The 8938-nt window shown below is 39.2% G+C and overlaps 1 long non-coding RNA gene across 1 annotated transcript in view; it reads left to right on the top strand.

Moving 5' to 3' along the window:
- The window catches only part of LOC116098729, a 25946-nt gene that overhangs the window by 15792 nt on the left and 1216 nt on the right, over positions 1–8938 (top strand). The gene's annotated exons all lie outside the window — the stretch shown is intronic.

The following is an 8938-nucleotide window of genomic DNA, read 5'->3' on the forward strand; positions in this document are numbered from 1 at the left end:
AGGACTAACAACAATATGAACTAAGTAGTACCCTCAGACCTCCCAGGGTCTCAACCACCAACCAAGGAAACTGGAAAGGGAGAAATTTACATGTTAATAAAGAAAATATCTAAAATAAAAATTAAAAAAAAGAAAATACTTTATATTACATGGCTAATATGAAGACCCTAGGAAGATATACTGAATTTATTCATCCCTTGTATACTTAAATTTTACACATACAATCCATAAGTAGCACCTTATTGTCAGCATTGCTTCTTGTAATATACCAGCCAGAATTTTGTCAATATGACAGGAAATACAGAGAACAACTTTAAAGGAAGATGGGTTTATTTTGGCTCATGGCTTCTAAACTTTCTGACTGTGGTTAGCTGACTCCTCTAGTGTGAGATCTGGGTGAAGCAAGCCATCATTGTGGCAGGAGCACATGGAGAAGGAGGATGATCAAGTTCTGGCAGCCAAGAAGCAAGGAGAAAATCATGAGGGCTGAGACCAGTTGTACCCTTCAAAGCAAGTACACAGCAGCTCTCTTGTTCTCACTGGGCCCCACTTTTCAAACACTTCCCAATAATCTACTCACAATGTGAACACATCAGTATATTAATGCTTACTAAGTCTGATGTTTTCATACAATGTACTTTGATTACCTCCATTTCCAACATTGTATACTCTTTGATAACTTCTGGAGAATAGAGAGGCCATTTGCTTTCTTACACTCTCATGGCCTTTGCCTATTTTCTTAGAAGACTTGGAGTGTTTTGAATCATAATTAAATGAAATCTTTAAACTTTCCATCTGCATCTCCAGGTGGTGATGGCGCACACCTTAATCCCAGCACTTGGGAGGCAGAGGCAGATGGATTTCTGAGTTTGAGGCCAGACTGGTCTACAGAGTGAGTTCCAGGACAGCCAGGGCTATCCAGAAAAACCCTGTCTCGAAAAACCAAAGAAAAAAATTCCATCTGCATCATTCTGCAAATATGGATTGGACATGCTAAAGTGACCACTTCATTGTCAGAGGCAGGCTTAATACACTCATTCCCAAGTGTGTTCATTCATTCTTTTGAGAAAGTGGCTCTTTTCAAGTAGGGTAGGAACTCCTCAATGGAACTCTCCATGCTGCACACCAGGTAGTTCAATTCTATTGAATATAGTAAACATGAATCTGCGAGCAGCTCCTTTTCCTGGTCACAGACGGCCCCTGCCCAAACAAGGTGTTCACTGTCTGTACATGGTTTCCCCTCATCTTAGATCAGGACTCAGACTCTTTGCTCATTCCTGAGGAGTGAAGACATTGACAGATGAGATGATGCCAGCAGCTTTCTGTCAGCCTGGAGATGAAGGGGTACCCACAGCAGGACTGGGGCTTTGGCAGTTGCTGTCACTCTGCCATCCAGAGCTTGTGTTTCCTACTACCTGTCCTTCAAAGAAGTCAGTTTCTTGCATGGAAGGAAGATCTGTAAATCCTCTGTAAAGAATACAAAGGTGAGGGGGAGCAGTATGCATGATAAATGACCTTGAATCTTCAATCTGGGCCTGAGCCTGCAGTGAGCCCCTATTTATTCTGCCCATTCCCCTGTGGGCATCCAGATTGCTTGAGTTTCAGCTACAGACTCTTATGCCAGTCAGAATTGCCACACATCTGCTGTAAAATCACTCACAGTATATCTTCCAGAGATGGTGCTGGTGTGTAATAGCAGAAAGGATGTCAGATCCAAATCTAAATGATGTTGGTCATAGCCCTGGGCCTGTAGTGAATTATGTCTGTGACCTTGGGCAAATGCTTTCCGTCTAGACCTTAGTTTTGTTTATTTTCTAATTCCCAAATCAGATAAGCACTTAAGTTCCTTTTAGCCCTGATTTTGTGATTTCTAAACAAGTGATTACAATAATAGCTATAATCTATTGCACATACACTTTGGAGCAGACGTTAGAGTAAGGCTGTATACTCTACATGGATAAAAATATTCATTCAACAAAATAGGTCTTCATGAGCAAAGAGCTGCCATGGATTGATTCACAGGAGGGAAAATACATCTCTTTCTGGTCCCAGGGTGTGCAAGTGTCACTGGTACCCAAACCCCTTTAATCTGACAGGACAGTGAGGACATTGACACATGTGTATGACAGCACATGACTGGTTTCCAAAAGACTCAGGGTTTAGAGAATTTTTTGGGTTAGAATTTTCCACAGCTTTTGAGGATTTTTTTTTTTTTTTTTTTTTTTTTTTAGCTGAATAGCTACTATGGGAACCCCTCCCCATAAGAAAGACGAGCTAAGCATTTTTCCCCTTGGACCTTCAGATACACTTTTACAATTGCCTTACATTTTTTATGCAAAAAGAAATCCTTTTCCCCTCCCACAAGAACGTCTCAGTTTAGAATTCTGTCTGACAGAGAAAGTGGCAATTAAAATTAATCACATTGTTAGATATACTTGTATATTTATAATATGCTAGGTAAGGATGATCTTGCAGATTTAAAAATTATTAGAGGCATAAAATGAGACATTAGGATAAATATTTTAAAATAATGCTGGCATATTTTCAATGTTTACTAAAGAACGATTGGAGAACGAAATTTCAATTCATTATCTTTGTATTTTCTTCAAAAAGAGGCCAGAGTGGTTAGAAATGAAATGATAACACCTAGTTGGTAAATCCCAGAGTGGCCCTCATTTGTTTCATCTCACTTATTTACTTACATCTCTGAGTATATTGTATAGGCATGAATATCGTGTATGCACATCGTGTGTGCAGCCAGCCGAGGGCACTGGATGTCTCCCTCTATCCTTCTCCGTCGTATTTTTTGAGACAGGGTTACAGTGAACCAGAAGCTCACCATCTGGCTAGGCTGGCTGTTCAACAAGTTCCAGGGAGCTGCCTATCTCAGATTCCCAATGCTGGAAGTACAGGCACGAAAACATCTAATACAGTTTCCATGTGGTTCCAGGGATGCAAACTCAGGTCCTCATACCTACAGAACAAGTAATGTACCCACGCCTCACGTACATTTTCTCAACGACTCATTTATTGCTACTCATGATTTCTCCTAGTGAAAATTAAAAAAAAAAACAAAAACAAAAACAAACTCAGGACACCTCCCCCCCCTTTTTAAGTATGAATGTATTGTGTCTAGACATGTAATGCCCTCTGTAATACTAACAGGTTTCCCATAAGATATGCTATCATATCATAAGATACCCATTGATTTAAGTGATTATTGTGATTTTATTCCGTCTAAGTGTAAAATAGTCATCATTACTCTTGGCCGAGAAAAGGAGGCCTAAATTTTTTAGCCTGGTGTCCAACTTATAATACAATACAGCTGAGAGCTCACTCTGCTTCCTGTCTCACATCCTCATCAGATAATCTGGCTTTTCCTGTCTCCCCTGCCTCAGAATCTATAATCTTTATGGGTCTTTACAAGGTATGTACTATCTGCCCAAATTATTCCTGCCCAAGGGTCTAGTCTTCTTTGTTTTCAAGTCACTACTACCTGTCACTTCTGTTAAGTGCCTTTGAAGACATGCCTGTCTCTAGGCAGTTCTTTATTTTATTTTATTTTATTTTATCTTTTTGAGACAGGGTTTCTTCTCTGTATAGTCCTGGCTATTCTGGAACTCACTCTGTAGACCAGGCTGGCCTCAAACTCAGAAATCTGCCTCTCTGCCTGCCAAGTGCTGGGTTTAAAGGCATGCGCCACCATGCCTGGCTTTACTCTGTGTTCTTAAAACTAGCGTGGGGTCACTGCAGTCCAGCCATCACGTGCCCCATTAGACTCTAACAGCACAGCCAGAAAGATCAAGTTCCCATATTGTCTTTTGCCCCCTAGTGGAGAAGAGATAAGCTGCAGCATTCTGTCAAGAAGGAAAAAAAAAAAAAAGCACACACAAAATGTTTGTTTTTGCCCAATTTTCTAGATTCTAGAAGCTGTGTTAAAGACATTTTTAGTACTTCAGCTAACTTCCATTCATAATAGATGAAGTTGATAGGATAGAAATAAGAAAATGGTGATATTTTTTGAAGTATTTTTCTTTGGAAAGCTTTTTAGATACTATTATCAGGTATCTGAAAACAAAAACCATAACAAAAAGCAATGCACCCCTGCCATGATTTCATGTGGCCAAAGCAACCTAATTCACATGCAAATAGAAAACCTTACATACACTGGAACTTTATGGTACATTAAAATAATAATATGCTTGGGAGCTAAAGAGATGGCGGGATGGTTTAGTCTACTAGCCACTCTTCTAAAGGACCCAGGTTCCATCCGCAGCAGGTGTGTGGCAGCTACCCCATCAGTAACTGCAGTTCCAGAAGATCCAATGCCTCCTTGAGAACCCGTCACAGATGCCTTAGTCTCTGCCAGGGCAGTTATTATGAGAGGTGATCTGGGAACCTGCAGGGTCTCTCGCTTCCTGTCTCACTGTGCGATCTCTCTGTCTTGCATATGTTCCTGCCTCTATGCTAGCTTCCATGAAACCATGAAATTGTGTGTGTTGTAACGCAGCCAGAGGCCCTCAGTGGCACTTCCCTGGAGTTCTGAAACCATGAGATGAATAAAACATTTTTTTTCTGTGTAAAGTATTCAAATTTAGGTATGTTACTTTAACCAGACTAAGACAAATGGCAAAAGTGTATTGTGTAATAGTTAATGTAAAGGGATTTACCAGGAAACCCTAATAGAACTCCACCCATGTATATTTTCACAAATAGAAAGGTCAAAGGTAAAAATGGCACCTAAGTGCTTCTGAAGAGGTCCCTGGGGTTGTATCACTTTTGTTGTATCTTTTATGTTCAAAGCCAATTGCCAACCTGTACATAGCATTTCCTGGAGTAGAGTAAATGATCACTACTCCCCTACAGTTGTGATATGTTCCCTATACCACCATCTCAATGCTGATTGAAAAACTGTGCATCCTGATTCCTTCCAATGTTGACAATATTGTACATTGACCAGATAGACAACCATTATTTCATGACCCAGCCCATGCCACAACCAAGAATCAAACATTATCAGACGTTGCTCTTCAACGTTTTTACACTACATCATTATTCTTTTAATTAGACCAAGTCAGTTGTGTAGATGCCCTTAGATTTCCATGTAAACAAGCTGTGCTATATTTTGTGTTTCCTGGTTTTGGTGGTTTGAATATGACTGGGCCATGGAAAATAGCACCATCAGGAGGTGTGGCCTTGTTGGATTAAGTGTGGTTGTTGAAGAAAGTGTGTCACTGTGTAGGTGGGCTGTGAGGACTCCAAGGCTCAGGCATTGCCCAGCTCAGAATGGAGTTTCCTGCTGCTGGCAGTGGATCAAGATGTAGAACTCAGGTTCTTCCAGCACCATGCCTGCCTGCATGCTGCCATGCTTCCCACCATGATGATAATGGACTGAGTCTCTAAAACTGTAAGCCAGCCCTGGTTAAATGTTTGCCTTTACAAGAGTTGCCATGGTTTTGCCATCTCTTTGAAGCAATAGAAACTCAGAGTAAGACACTGTACCAGTGTTTCTATGGCTATCCTAATACCTGTAATTAATATAGTGTGTGGTTTAGCATTCTTATTTGTAAATTACCCAGAGAACCATGGAGAGGAAGAAGAAATGGAGAATTCTATAGGTTCCAAAGATGAGACCCATCTTCACGAGAACCTGAATAGAGCAGAACCAAGGAAGGATTATATCAACATCATTCTCACAGAGTCACCATCACTTCATGCCTGAAATTATTTCCTGACCATCTTTTTGACTCATCTTAAAAACCAAGACAAAAGTAATGATATATCATTTCCCTTCAACTCTGTATGCTTCTACTATGGAACTCATAATTCTTTTGATTTTGTTTCTACTATGCTTGACATCTCTATTCATTTTTACACAAGAAACTCTACTTGCTTATTCTTATGTATTCAGTTTTTAATCACCAACCTGTGTGTGTGTGTGTGTGTGTGTGTGTGTGTGTGTGTGTGTGTGTGTGTGTGTGAGAGAGAGAGAGAGAGAGAGAGAGAGAGAGAGAGAGAGAGAGAGAGAGAGAGAGCACTTTCAGTCAGGTGTGGAATCCCAGTATTTGGACTGCAGAGAAAAGAAGGTCAGGTGTTCAAGGTCATCCTTGGCTACATAGCAATATGATGCTAGCCTTGGCTACATTTGGCTCTATCTTAAGCAAATTAAATAATTAAAAAGAAAATTTGAGTTTTGACAGTAATTTAATCCCTATAATTAATACATACACATTGCATAGAGAATCCTTTCTGTGTGTTACTTCAGTATTTGCTCTCAAATTATTAAAGTATCCAAACAGTTTTTTTGTTTAATTAGTTTAAACCCAACAACATCATCATACAAACATGGTGCTATTTTGGAAAATCTGATTTTAAAAATGCTCTCTCTGTGATAGAAGTGTATTTTAAAAATCAGTCACTCTGTGGGCTACAATTAAAATCTGGACAGAATGGCTGTTTAATTTGTCTAATGTGTCTGCCCAGTGGTACACTACTGGCAAACAGTGATTTTTTTGTCTCCAGAGTTGCTGACAGAAATGTTGTGGGATGTACTGAAGTGGAAATGTCCTCTCGGCCATGTGCTTCGATCTCTGTTTCAGCAATATTAGAATATGAGCTAACCACAGTATCCTTACAGAACCTTCTTGGGGATCTTCTCATTTTACCAGGGTGAATTAAGGTAAAGAAATGGTTTTGTTGCACAAATCCACTCAAGCAAATGTATCTAAACCTCAGGGTCATGACACTCTGAGGGGAAGTAAGTGAGATGCCTCTACCTCTGTGCACAGACACACACCAAATTCCCTGAAGAAGCTTGATCTTCTCTACAGTACTATCTGACACATCTGTCAGTAGCACCATCTATTTCCTCTGTAGATACAGACACATAAACACATAAATATAAGGATATATAATATGTTTGACTCTTCATTACTTTCTGATTCTGTAAAAATGCAAAAACAAAAACAAAACCAAAATCTCCTTGGCAATCCACTATATGTTCTCATGTATGATTAGGAAGCACTGATCTAAGCAGAAAAGATGGCACCCAGGGGGAACGAAGGCAGCATGAGGATGCTTAGAGATGAAAGCAGCCTATAGGCTGAAGGATGGAAATTAAAGAATAAGGAACAAAAACTGTCACATTGTGGAGGATCAACTAAACAGCAAGAGTGTAATAAAAAATGGAAGGAGAACTCCACAAAATGGATTATTTTTTTTCAAAGCAAATGCTCTTTACAGCTTGAGTACTTTTCGCCATGAACATATTCAAAACTTTTCAGTCTATATGTTTTAGGTCTTTTAGGGAGACGTCATAGAATTATTTACACAGGCTGAAAAAAAAAATAGACCACAGTCACCAACTTAGTGCAGGTGTGACTTTAATCGAGCATTTCTTAGAACGTTCTTGCTGTTTCTGCTGCTGTTGACCCTTTCTTCTTATAAATGTATGTTTCTCTGGGCTCCTATACATGGATTTCTGATAGATAGATGGAAGGACTGCAGAGAAGCTGGGCCCATTTTATGCTTCCTTGCCTGAGTCTTTGCATCTCAGGCCAAGTTGGGACACTGATTAATGTGCAATACAGATGTCAGCTGTGCAATCAACATTTGACACTGGCTGGCAGAATGACTTGTCTGTGCAGGTGACAGTCTCCATTTGCTCAGGTTTGTGTAAGTATCTGCTTTTTCCCAGGAAAAGAAGTATCTCTGGGGAATCCCAAATATATTTATTTCCCAGACTTGAGGCTGGAAGAGCAAAAGTCCAGATCTAGCTTATGAGATCTCTTGTAGTGTTTCTAAGAAGCAAAGATGTTTAATGAGGACTTGCCAAATGATCATAAATGCAAATGATCCCTTCATTCACCACAACTCCAACAGATGGATTTCCAAGTGAGAGAAATAATTCATCCACAATATTCAAAGTTAATGCAAACTTGGTTTTCAAACCTGTGCCTGACACTTTAAAGCTTGGCAACTTTAGGTAAGGTTAATGGTTATCTGAATCTCACATGTATATCTGTTTTATAAGTGTGATAATACATGTATAATGTACTGTTGGGATGTTTAAATGAGGTGATCTACAGTAATCTACGTGGCACACAATGGGTTCTAAGGAGTGGTGGCAATCTCATCTCCTTTCTAATTCTCTTTTTACACTCAATTGACAACATAAACATGTCCAAATGACAACAAAGCAGGTTCCTTATTACAATTTCCTGATGGTTTAGTATTTTAACTATGTATAAATGATGATAATGGTGATAATGATTGATCCCAATTTATAATAAGGACACAGGTTAAATTTTACTTAAACACAATTTCAGTTATCTGCTCAGAGTCTATCCAAAGATGGTGTCTGTTATGTCATCCTATAGACTGTCCTTATGATGATACAATGTAAAATGATATTTAAAGAAAACCTGTTTATAACTTGCTTAATATTCTCACCAACATTATTTTCATGACACATATGAGAGTGAAGGTATACTCATGCAAATACACACAAATATACAAAATTTTTAGTAAAATTGCAATTCCAAACTACAAGTATGAAGCATTACCACTGTTTCTGTCCTATAGAGTCTGAGAATGTCTGCAAGCTGAACCCGAGTTCCTGATTTACATACATAGTCCAATTTGTTCAAAGACACATATCAGACAGGTAACCTGTCAGCTGTCATCTCATCCTCTAGAAGACTGGGCAATTTCCCAAAAAGCTAAAATATGGCACCACCACCACTTTATATTACAGTCAGTTTAAAAGAGCTTCATTTCCAAATAAGACTGAAAATTAGAATCTGGTTAAAGAGTGGACTAGAAAATCTTGATGAATCATATTCATGATTTATTTTGATTTATCAAGAGTGTTCAGAGCCGGGCGGTGGTGGCGCACGCCTTTAATCCCAGCACTTGGGAGGCAGAGGCAGGTGGATTT

This window comes from Mastomys coucha, unplaced genomic scaffold (assembly GCF_008632895.1).
Source record: "Mastomys coucha isolate ucsf_1 unplaced genomic scaffold, UCSF_Mcou_1 pScaffold20, whole genome shotgun sequence".
In the NCBI taxonomy this organism is placed as follows: Eukaryota; Metazoa; Chordata; class Mammalia; order Rodentia; family Muridae; genus Mastomys; species Mastomys coucha.